General features: G+C 36.5%; 1 pseudogene; it reads left to right on the top strand.

The window, feature by feature from the left end:
- Positions 1–7,523: 7,523 nt before the first annotated feature.
- Positions 7,524–8,729, top strand: LOC112735059 (tropinone reductase-like 3; annotated as a pseudogene).
- Positions 8,730–9,797: the final 1,068 nt, after the last annotated feature.

Here is a 9,797-nt window from a genome sequence, read left to right as displayed (position 1 = left end):
ATCACATGTTTGAACCATGTCATCTTTGCTTTGTGAACGCCTATCTTGATTTGCACCCTATTTTGGCACCTCAAATTTTTGTGAGGCATTGAGATCATATGACCTTGTGCATTGAGCCTATCTTATAACGTTTGCTTTACAATCACACTCCTGCCTTTGTATCTTTATGCATACGACCATCCAAGTATTTGAAAACCGTATATATGTTTATATGTTGATGAGATATTTTTGCTTCTTCTTTAAATGTGTTCAAGGGTAAACTGTTATGAGATTTCTTTCGTTTTGTATCAATTTTCGAGGACGAAAATTTTTATAAGGTGGGTAGAATGTAAGACCCAGAACCTTTGAAAAGTCTTTTTATAATCAAGTCTCAAATCATATGGTTATTTATAGCCTTAATTTCAGAAATTATTTTATTAAAGGTAATTAAGGCAAGTTTTGATTTATTGAATTTGAGACGAGTTATGATTATTATCCAATTTTATAATTATTGGATTATTTTCTATATTTAAATTATAAAGTTGATAGTTATAAAATAATAAGGATTTTATATGATTTGAATTAGGTAAGTAATATTTTAAATATTACTATTGCTATTTTGGAAAAATGAAGAAATTAAGTATATTATTTCTAATTATTTGATTTGGGCATTTTATTGAAAGTAATTTGTAAAAATTGATGAGCAAACAATATTTTCTATATACATCTAGTGTTGGATTTAATTTGGGTTTCAATTACCATATTATTCCCAATTTTAAGTGAAATTACTAAAATGCCCATAACTCTAATTTTTGAAAATGAAACCCTAACCCTAAAAACCCTAACCCGTTACCGTTTCCCATCAGAAGCTGCAGCACCAGCCGCAAGCCCCTTTCTCCCCCCAAAAACGAAAAGCGCACACACAAAACAGGGGAGGAGAACTTCTGAGAGATCTGAGGGAAAGAGAGGGGGCTTCACCCACGCCGCCATCGTCCTCACTGCAACTCACCACGAGCCGCCGATCACGCTCCAGTTCAGCCCGCCACCGCCACACCATCGGCGCCGTCGAGCTCGCGAACGTGGAGGAGGCACAGCGCCGCTGGTTTCGTCAGGTTTCCACCGTCGAACCCGTCCCTACCACCGCTGCTGACCACACGCACAGAGAGAGAGGGTGCGCAAAAAAGGAGCTGCCGCGGGGTTGCTGTCGCCGCCGCGAGGCTAGGCTCGCCGCTGTGGAGGGTCGCCGCCTTCCTCCACCATCGCCGAAGATCCATCACCGGAGCTGCTGGGCTCGCCGTATGCTACTGTTGTGTCACCGAAACTGTCTTGGGGTTTCGCCACTCATTCAGATTCTGCTCTGTTTTGGGTTAGTGCTGTTGCAATTGTTTTGGCCACCGGAAAACCTCGATGCCGTCACCTCTGCTGCTAGAAACAGCCGCTGAGTCTTCTATGATGGTAAGCTCTAACCCTGCTTTAGCTTCTTTACCTGTTAATTTCTCCATGGGCCATGAGAGTTGTTGCTAAGGCTGGTTGTGTCAGGAGTTTACCGCGAGTTGCCATCGTTTTGGTCACCGGCTGTGAAGTTGGTGTTGCCGGAATCCACCACTGGTGCAGCCGCTACTTGGTTCCCTCGAGTTTGGTAAGCGTTTTGTTTGGAAGAGTCCTTTAATCGCTGTTTTGTTATCATACACTGACCTTTTGCGGCGTTAATTGCTATACAATTGAGTTTCGGTTGTTGTATGTTGCGATTAGAGTTGTTGAGACTGTTGCGAAAGTGGCTTGGAACCGAGGTTTTGGTTGCCGGGATTTCGATTGTTGATTTCGGGTTGAGGCGGAAAAGACTCTGTGACGCGTTTAGGCCATGGTTTTGCGTTAAGGTAGGAGCACTTTCTGAAAACTATAGTTTATTGTTGGAATTATTACATATGGATACTGATGTGAGATATTGTGTATTTGGTGATTGTAATTGCCTTATGTATTATTTGATTGACTCGGATGATTATGGATGTTGGTTTGGCTGAATTGTTGTGCGGCTTTGTGAAATGTAATGTTTTGAAGTTGATTCTTTAAAAGATTTGAAATCTGAGTTTAATCCGTTGAGGATTGGTTTGAATTGAGTCAATTATTTTGATGATGTGAAAAGTCGAATACACTTTTGAATTCAGCCTGGATTACTTTAATTGACTTGGTTTTGGGACAAATGCTTTGTTACTGAGCCGTTTCTTTAAAGCTTTGGAAATGAGTTAAATCGGTTGATGTTGATTTGATTTTGAAACGGTTTCCTTGAGATATGTCAATGAGACGGCTGTTGGATTTAGCTTGAATTGGAATTGATTTTTTGGATTTTTGGACTGTTGAAAGGGATTGAGGAACGGTTTAGTTGGGACCCGAACCGGGTGGCAAAGTCCAAGTTTTAGGGGAGATAATGCCGAAATTTCTATAGAATCCGAGTCCTTATTTAAAATGTTATTTGGAGAATTTTGAGTTTAATTCCTTTCCTATTTATTTCGAGGATTGTGAAATTATGGCTTCTTTTATTACCTTTACTTAGAACAATTAAGAAAGCAACGAAGTTACACTTTGAAAGAATTGTTGAAAAGAGAATCATGATTTCTCCTTATTTTCCAAGAAGAACACTATGTCTTTGGGTACAAGTCATTCGAAAGAGAATTTTGCTTTGAGGCTGTTTTAAAAAGGTAAAACGGGTTTATGTTTTTCTCTATTAAACATAAAGATTGTCCCCTGGAAGAGTTTTCATGATTTTGAAAGGAATTGGATTTCGATTGATGAGCCTCATTATTTTGACGTTTTAAATAAGATTCAAAGTATCTTTTAAACTCTAGTTTAACACAATGAAAATGATTCTCTTGGTAGTTTGAAACGCTTTAGATTTAGTCGTAGAATTGAAGCCGGTTTTGTTAAGTAAAGGAAATGGCTTTGAAAGAAGTAATTGATTTCATGACTCGGCTTGGCTTAGATCCTATTTTATTACTCAAAGCGGAAAGCCAAGGTTTTAATGATTTTTAAGTTAATTTGGCAAAATGAGCTATGATATTCTCCCCTAAAGACTTGGGACTCTTCCGAGAAACTTTTGTTATAAAATCCCATTGATTGATGGGTGATTTTGAATACTTTGAAATAAATCCTTAACTTGCCATGGTTTTGGAAGTTTTGGAAAGAGAATGCCGAGAGTGGCTTTGTTTTAAACAAGGAACTCACTTTGAGTAAATTTGGCTTATGAGCCTGAGATGATTTGAGAAATGAGATCTTTAAAGCCAAGGCTGAAAAGAGTTGAAATTTGATTTCAAAGTGAAATGGCTTGAGAAAAGTGATTTGTGGCTTAAATGCCGGTTTTATGAATTTGATGATGTTGAATGGTTGAAGTGTTGTTTTGTTATGGGCCGGAATGGCTGTGTATGATTATGAATATTGGCTGGTTCTGAATTGAACCGTGAGCCGGAATGGCTGTGTAGATATTGATTTATGGCTAATTGCCGAATGAGTTATGGGCCGGATGGCTGACTATGAATTATGAATTTAAGCCGGATGGCTGAGATGGATGTTGATCCATGGCTGGGACTGAATGAATATATGCTTGAGATACCTGGGTAGTAGCAAGAGTTGTGGTTCGTCCCACTTGCTCCAGGTCAGAGACTGTGACGCCTGGGTAGTAGCGGTAGTAGTGGTGATTCCACTCGCTCCAGGTTGAGCTTTTAAACACCCGCCTGGGTAGTAACCGCAGTAGTGGTTATTCCACTGGCTCTGGGTTGAGCGGGTAGTAGCAATGGGGTTGTAGCTCAAACCTACTTGCTCCGCGATGGGTGTTTCTGTCCATGGTTAGCTACTAGGACGTGTCGGGTTGGCTATATAACCGACAGATGATATCATCAGCCACTAGGGACAGGCATGCATCATATGCATCTATGTGACATTGTTTGGGTGTGTAGATTGTACTTGGATTGCCTATGTGATTAACTGCTAATTGTTCTACTTGCTGTAATTGTTTGTTTGTGCTTGAACTTCCTATCTGTGTTTGCAACTGGGACTCTATTGGATTTTGGTGATTGGTTGATGGTTGGATTGTTTGGGTCTAGGGCCGTGGTTGGAATGAGATGAACCGATGGTTGATTTCGGTTTTGTGTTTCTGGTTTGGAATAAAATATGAAAGGCTATTTTGTTTCAGCATAGATAAACCGTTTTGAAAGGCTTTTGAGTTTTTGAGAATTGAATGGTTCCTCTTTCAGAAAAGATTTCCGACTTTACTTTTATTGTAAACCGTTGTTTTTGAAAAGAGGCATAAGACGGTTATTAATCACTGGTATGGTTTATCTTCACGTATCCTATTACAGTAATTCCTAAAAAAAACCCTCTACTGAGAACCCTTTCGAGGATGATGTTCTCACCCCCCTACATTTTTCCCCTTTTAGGATATGGCGCAGAAGTCACGAAGAGTTTATTTAGTTGTTGTTGAAATGCTCTGTATTGCTTTAGATTATTACTTGTTGTATCCTCACCTTTATCTTGATATAATCTGTAAGAGGGATAGGAATTGTATTGGTTAATGCTTGTAATGTTATTTATATATATATATATATGGATGTATTCTTTATGAGTTTTTGTAAGTTGTATGGTATCTATGGATGAACTTTGTCGAACGAAAGTATTTTTGGGAGCAATTTTGTGGTTTAAAGATTTATATAGGCTCATATTTTAGTATTAAATAGTATAAGTGTCGTCGTAATGTCCGAGCTATCAGAGTCGCGCAGCCGGAAGCGTGGGCTTTGGTAGTTAGGGTGTTACAACAAGCATTCATATCACAAATTCCTATCCCTCTTGCAAAATTGGTAAAGATAAAAGACAAGGGAAAAATATAACATCTAAAACAACACAAAAATATCGTATAACAAAACTAGAAATAAAGTCCTCATAACATCTTCGTCCATGTCCTGAAAAAGGAAAAACCTGTAGGAGAGTGAGAACATCATCCTCTCTGGTTCTCACTATAGGGTTACAGAATTGCTATACTTTCAAAATCTAAAAAAAATTCTTTTTAAAGAGAACTTGGTTAATTCCTCAAAATCCAAAATCTTTTTCCTTTCTTGTAAAACCTTAAAGGTTTTTCTAGACAATATAAATGACCAACCTATTCTAAACATAGGTTCATTAGTCTATACTGAAACAGTTTAATTTTTCATACAGGACTAGACTTAAAGAAAACCAATCATGGCCTCAGGCCCATCACATAATCAAACACAGCCTCTGGCCCAAACAACTCAATCAACATCCAATCCACCACAATCCAACCAATTTCAATCACAAACACAAGTAAGGATGTTCAAACACAATCAAAGCAGTTACATCAAGTATAGCAATTAACAGTTAAACATAATTATTCACATAGGCAAACCATATAAACAATAATCACACCCAATCAATATCACATAGATGTAAATGATGCATGCCTGTCTTACTGGCCATGAGCTCACGCGTTGGTTATGTTGCCAAACCCGACTCGGATAAGCAGAATTAGACCACCATCCTTATCCATAGGTTCCATAAACAAGCGGAATTAAACCACCATCCTTGCTTGGAACACGCAAGCGGGATTAAACCACCGTCCTTGCCTCCACAGTAAGCGGGATTAAACCACCATCCACTACAAAAAAAAATGGAACATTTGTAACAAAAAATTTGTAACAAATTTAAAATTGTTACAAAAAAATAATATTTTGTAATAATAATTTTTTATTGTTACAAGAGAATAATGTTTTGTAACAATATTACAAGTTGTTACAAAATATGATAATATTTTGTAATAACCTGTTTTATTTTGTTATAAATTATGTTAGTTTTTGTAATGATATAGTGTTTTGTTACAAATATTGTAATATTTTGTAACAAAAAAAAACAAGTTGCAAAAATTCAAAATATTTTGTAACAATTTTTTTTTGTTTCAAAAACTCCAATTGTTTCGTAACAAAACAACTTTTTGTTTCAAAAACTCCAGTTGTTTTGTAACAAAAATTTAATTTGTCACAAAATTCAGTATTGTTTGTAACAAGTTAATTATTTGTCATAAATTATAAGCATATTTTATAACAATTTTTTTTTCAAAATGTTAAACACTTTAAGAGTAAAAAAATTGTGTATATATTTTTTTCAAAATAATTTTATTTTATTTCAAAAATTAAAATTTTTTATATAATGTATGTATTCATTAATTTTTAAAAAATAAAAATATTATTTTATATTCTTCTAAATAATTAATATATAATTTTTATTAATAATCAGATTTTTACACTACAAATTTTTTAATAATTAGTGGAGATTTTTTAGTGAAAATTTTTAAAAACTTACACAAAATATTTTATTTGTGGCAAATTATAAAACTCCTCTGCATAATTTTAAAAATCCCCCCACTATTACACATAATTAAAATTCTCAACCCCCTCCAAACAAACCTTAAAGCTCTCAGCCGTCGCAGTGTGAGAGAGAAAATCTCGTGGAAATGTGCAAGAGGCTAGCTTCAACCCTAAAGCTCGCAGCCGTCGCAGCCTTCATCGCCGCCGCCATCACCACCACCATATCTGTAAGACTCGGAACTTTTGAAAAATCTTATTATGATTAAGTCTCAAATTATATAGTTATTTATAGTCTTAATTTCAGAAATTATTTTATTAAAGATAATTAGAGCAAGTTTTGATTAATTGAATTTGAAATAAATTAGGATTATTATCCAATTTTACAATTATTAGATTATTTTCTATATTTAAATTATAAAGTTGGTAATTATGAAATAATAAGAATTTTATATGATTTGGACAAAATAATTAATATTTAAAATATTAATATTGCTGCTTTGGAAAATAGAGAAATTAATTATATTATTTCTAATTTTTGGATTTGAACATTTTATTGAAAGTAATTTATAAAATTGATGAACAACTAGTATTTTTATACATTATTATTGTTGGAGTAAAATTTATTCCTAATTACTATATTATCCCCACTTTTATTTGAAATTACAAAACTACTCCAAGACCTATTTTTACTCAAAACCCTAATCCACCCTCACTCATCTCCCAGTCGCAGCCCTTCCCCAAACCTAAACGCCCTCAGCAAACTCATCAAGCTTGAAATACACACAGCAGCACCAATTCAAGAAACAGAAAGGGTAGAGAGGAGAGGGATTCACAGGAAGAAGGGGAGGGGAGAGTGAGGACGACGCCGGCGGGCGTCACTGCCGCCGTGCCGTCGTGTCACGTAGAGAAGAGAGAAGTGCGAGCCGAGGAAGGAGAAGGAGGAGAAGGCCGCGCTGTTGCCGCCATCCCTGTGCCACTGCCGTTCGGTCTGTCCACGAGCTGCTGTCAGAACCACGCGAGGAGGAGCGTCGCCGTCCTGTGGAGCCGTGTCGTTGCCGTTCAGCCCACTGCCGAAGCAGAGACGCACGAGGGAGGAAGCCATCGCGAGGAGAAGCGTCGCATCACCGCCACTGTCCAGGCCGTCTTCGTCGTCGCCGATTCCCTTCGTCGCCGCCGTCGTTAATGAGCCCAGTCGCCGCCGATCTGGTCTTAGGGTGAGGGAACGCAAACAGAAGGGAAGACGGAGAGCCACCGCCGCTGCTGGCTAAACCCCCCAGTGCTCCATATCGCCTCTGCCATCTGGAACCGGCTTTGCCATAGTTGAAAGGCTAGGCTTGGAAGGTGCTTCTGTCGTCATCTCTTCTCGCAAGCAGATCCTTTTCCCTTTCCCTTCCTCTTTGCCTCCAATTAATTATATTCATTACTCAATTTCCTTGTTTCTACAGCAAAATGTTGACGAGGCTGCAAAGAAACTTAGGGCTAAAGGAATTGAAGTTTTGGCCCTTGTTTGCCATGTCTCTAACGATCAATAGAGAAAGGATTTGATTCAAAAAATCGCACAGGTCACCCTTTTCTATTCATTTTTATCGAATGCATTATCCTTTATTAAAATTTGTTTGAATGATGTTGAATATGCTGTTGAACATTACATAAGTGTGGAAATATAGATGTGATTGTGTCAAACGCAGTTGCAAATCCTTCTGTTGACCTTATTTTGCAAACCAAAGACTCTGTTCTTGACAAGCTTTAGGAGATTAATGTTAAGGCCTCTATACTTCTTCTCAAGGTAAATTAGTTCAAGCTGTCAATTATTTGTTGTTATAAGCTAATGTTCTAATTGATGTGTTAACAACCTTTATGTTATTGCAGGATGCAGCTCCTCACTTGCACAAAGGCTCATCTGTGGTTATTATTTCCGCCATCGCCAGCTTCAATCCTCCTGCTTCTATGTTTATGTATGGAGTGACCAAAACAGCCCTTTTTGGACTTACCAAAGTAGGTACTTCACTTGCTCTACAAAGTGTTCCTTGAACATCTAACAAAACTGCATATATCTTCTTGTTTTTAAGTCTGATAATTATTCGTAATATGCTGCATAGGCCTTGGTTGCTGAGATGGCACCAAACACTCGTGTAAACTGTATTGCTCCCAATTTTGTGCCAACTAATTTTGCCTCGTTTATTACCAGTTATCAATCATTATCTTATTGCTCCCGGTTTTGGTTCTTTAATTTCCATCATTATCTTATTGCCTTCAAGCTGTCATGTACTCAAGTTTATGAGGAATCTACAAAAAATCTTAATTATATTAAATTAAAATACCTTTTAAGGGCCAAGGTTAGGCACTGTATATAGAGAATTTGATGGAGGAATATGTCACCAGCTTTAGTGAAGTGACACAATTTTGATTGAGGTTGGGACTAAGAAAGCTTTGAAGCAAATGTTTCATAATGATGTTTTCTTTCTTTATTAATGACCTATTAATTATTGAGTATATATATTAGCTTTTTGTCATGGATCCTTCAGGAATTATTGATTATTCAACTACTGTAATTTGGTATTTAATTTTGTGTAGGATAATTTTGGTAGACTGCATGATAGGAGCAAAGAAACACCCAAAGTAATGAAGCAACTTGGTCGCCTTTTCCCAAACAGAGTGACTATACAGCTACCTCAGGTATCACCATAGATTAATATTATTGTACAATTTGTTTGGTTGCCATCAACAGTTCATGGATCAGTTCTAATTTGAAACTTGTACAGGATGAGACCTTGCTTTCTGATTGGAAGCAGCAACAAGAGCGTGATGTCGAGATTATGAAAGCTCAGTCTAATGTTGTCAGCATCCGCACAGTGAGCCTTCCAACATCTTCTGTCCTTTATTTAATATGCCTTTATTTATTTATTTTGTTTTGTTTTGCTATTCTCCTTTTCTTGATTGAATTTGTTCAGTGACTAGTATGTTGATTGTCGTTGTACACTAGATGCTCTGGCTTACCAAAGAATCTGGATATTTTTTACTTGGTTTTATATAAATACCAAGTGTCATGTATGTGTTACTATTTGTTATACTTACCAAAGAATCTGGATATGTTATACTTGGTTTTATATATTCTCCTAATTTTTTTTTGTGCTAATTCTTTCATTTTTAATACTCAAATGGATGGTATTATTTAATAAACATCTAACTATGTTCAAGTTGTGCAATTCTAACTATGCTAATAAATATGCTAACAAGTTTTTATAATTTATTTTTTGTGTTTAATAGGCAAAATAGATCCATATGTTGTGATATAATACAAAAGGCAAAAGTAAAGGAGCACAGTTGCTAATGGTTAGTTATATGGCATATTCAAGTTCATTTTAACTTCATGCCTAAATTTAGTTTGATAAATTTGGTTGTGTATTGACTGAGAAATAAGTTGTGAATTGGTTGTTTTTGTTGGAACCGTAGACG

Source organism: Arachis hypogaea, chromosome 13 (assembly GCF_003086295.3).
Source record: "Arachis hypogaea cultivar Tifrunner chromosome 13, arahy.Tifrunner.gnm2.J5K5, whole genome shotgun sequence".
NCBI lineage: Eukaryota > Viridiplantae > Streptophyta > Magnoliopsida > Fabales > Fabaceae > Arachis > Arachis hypogaea.
Note: the sequence above shows the minus strand (reverse complement) of the source record. Positions and strands in the feature narration are given on the sequence as shown.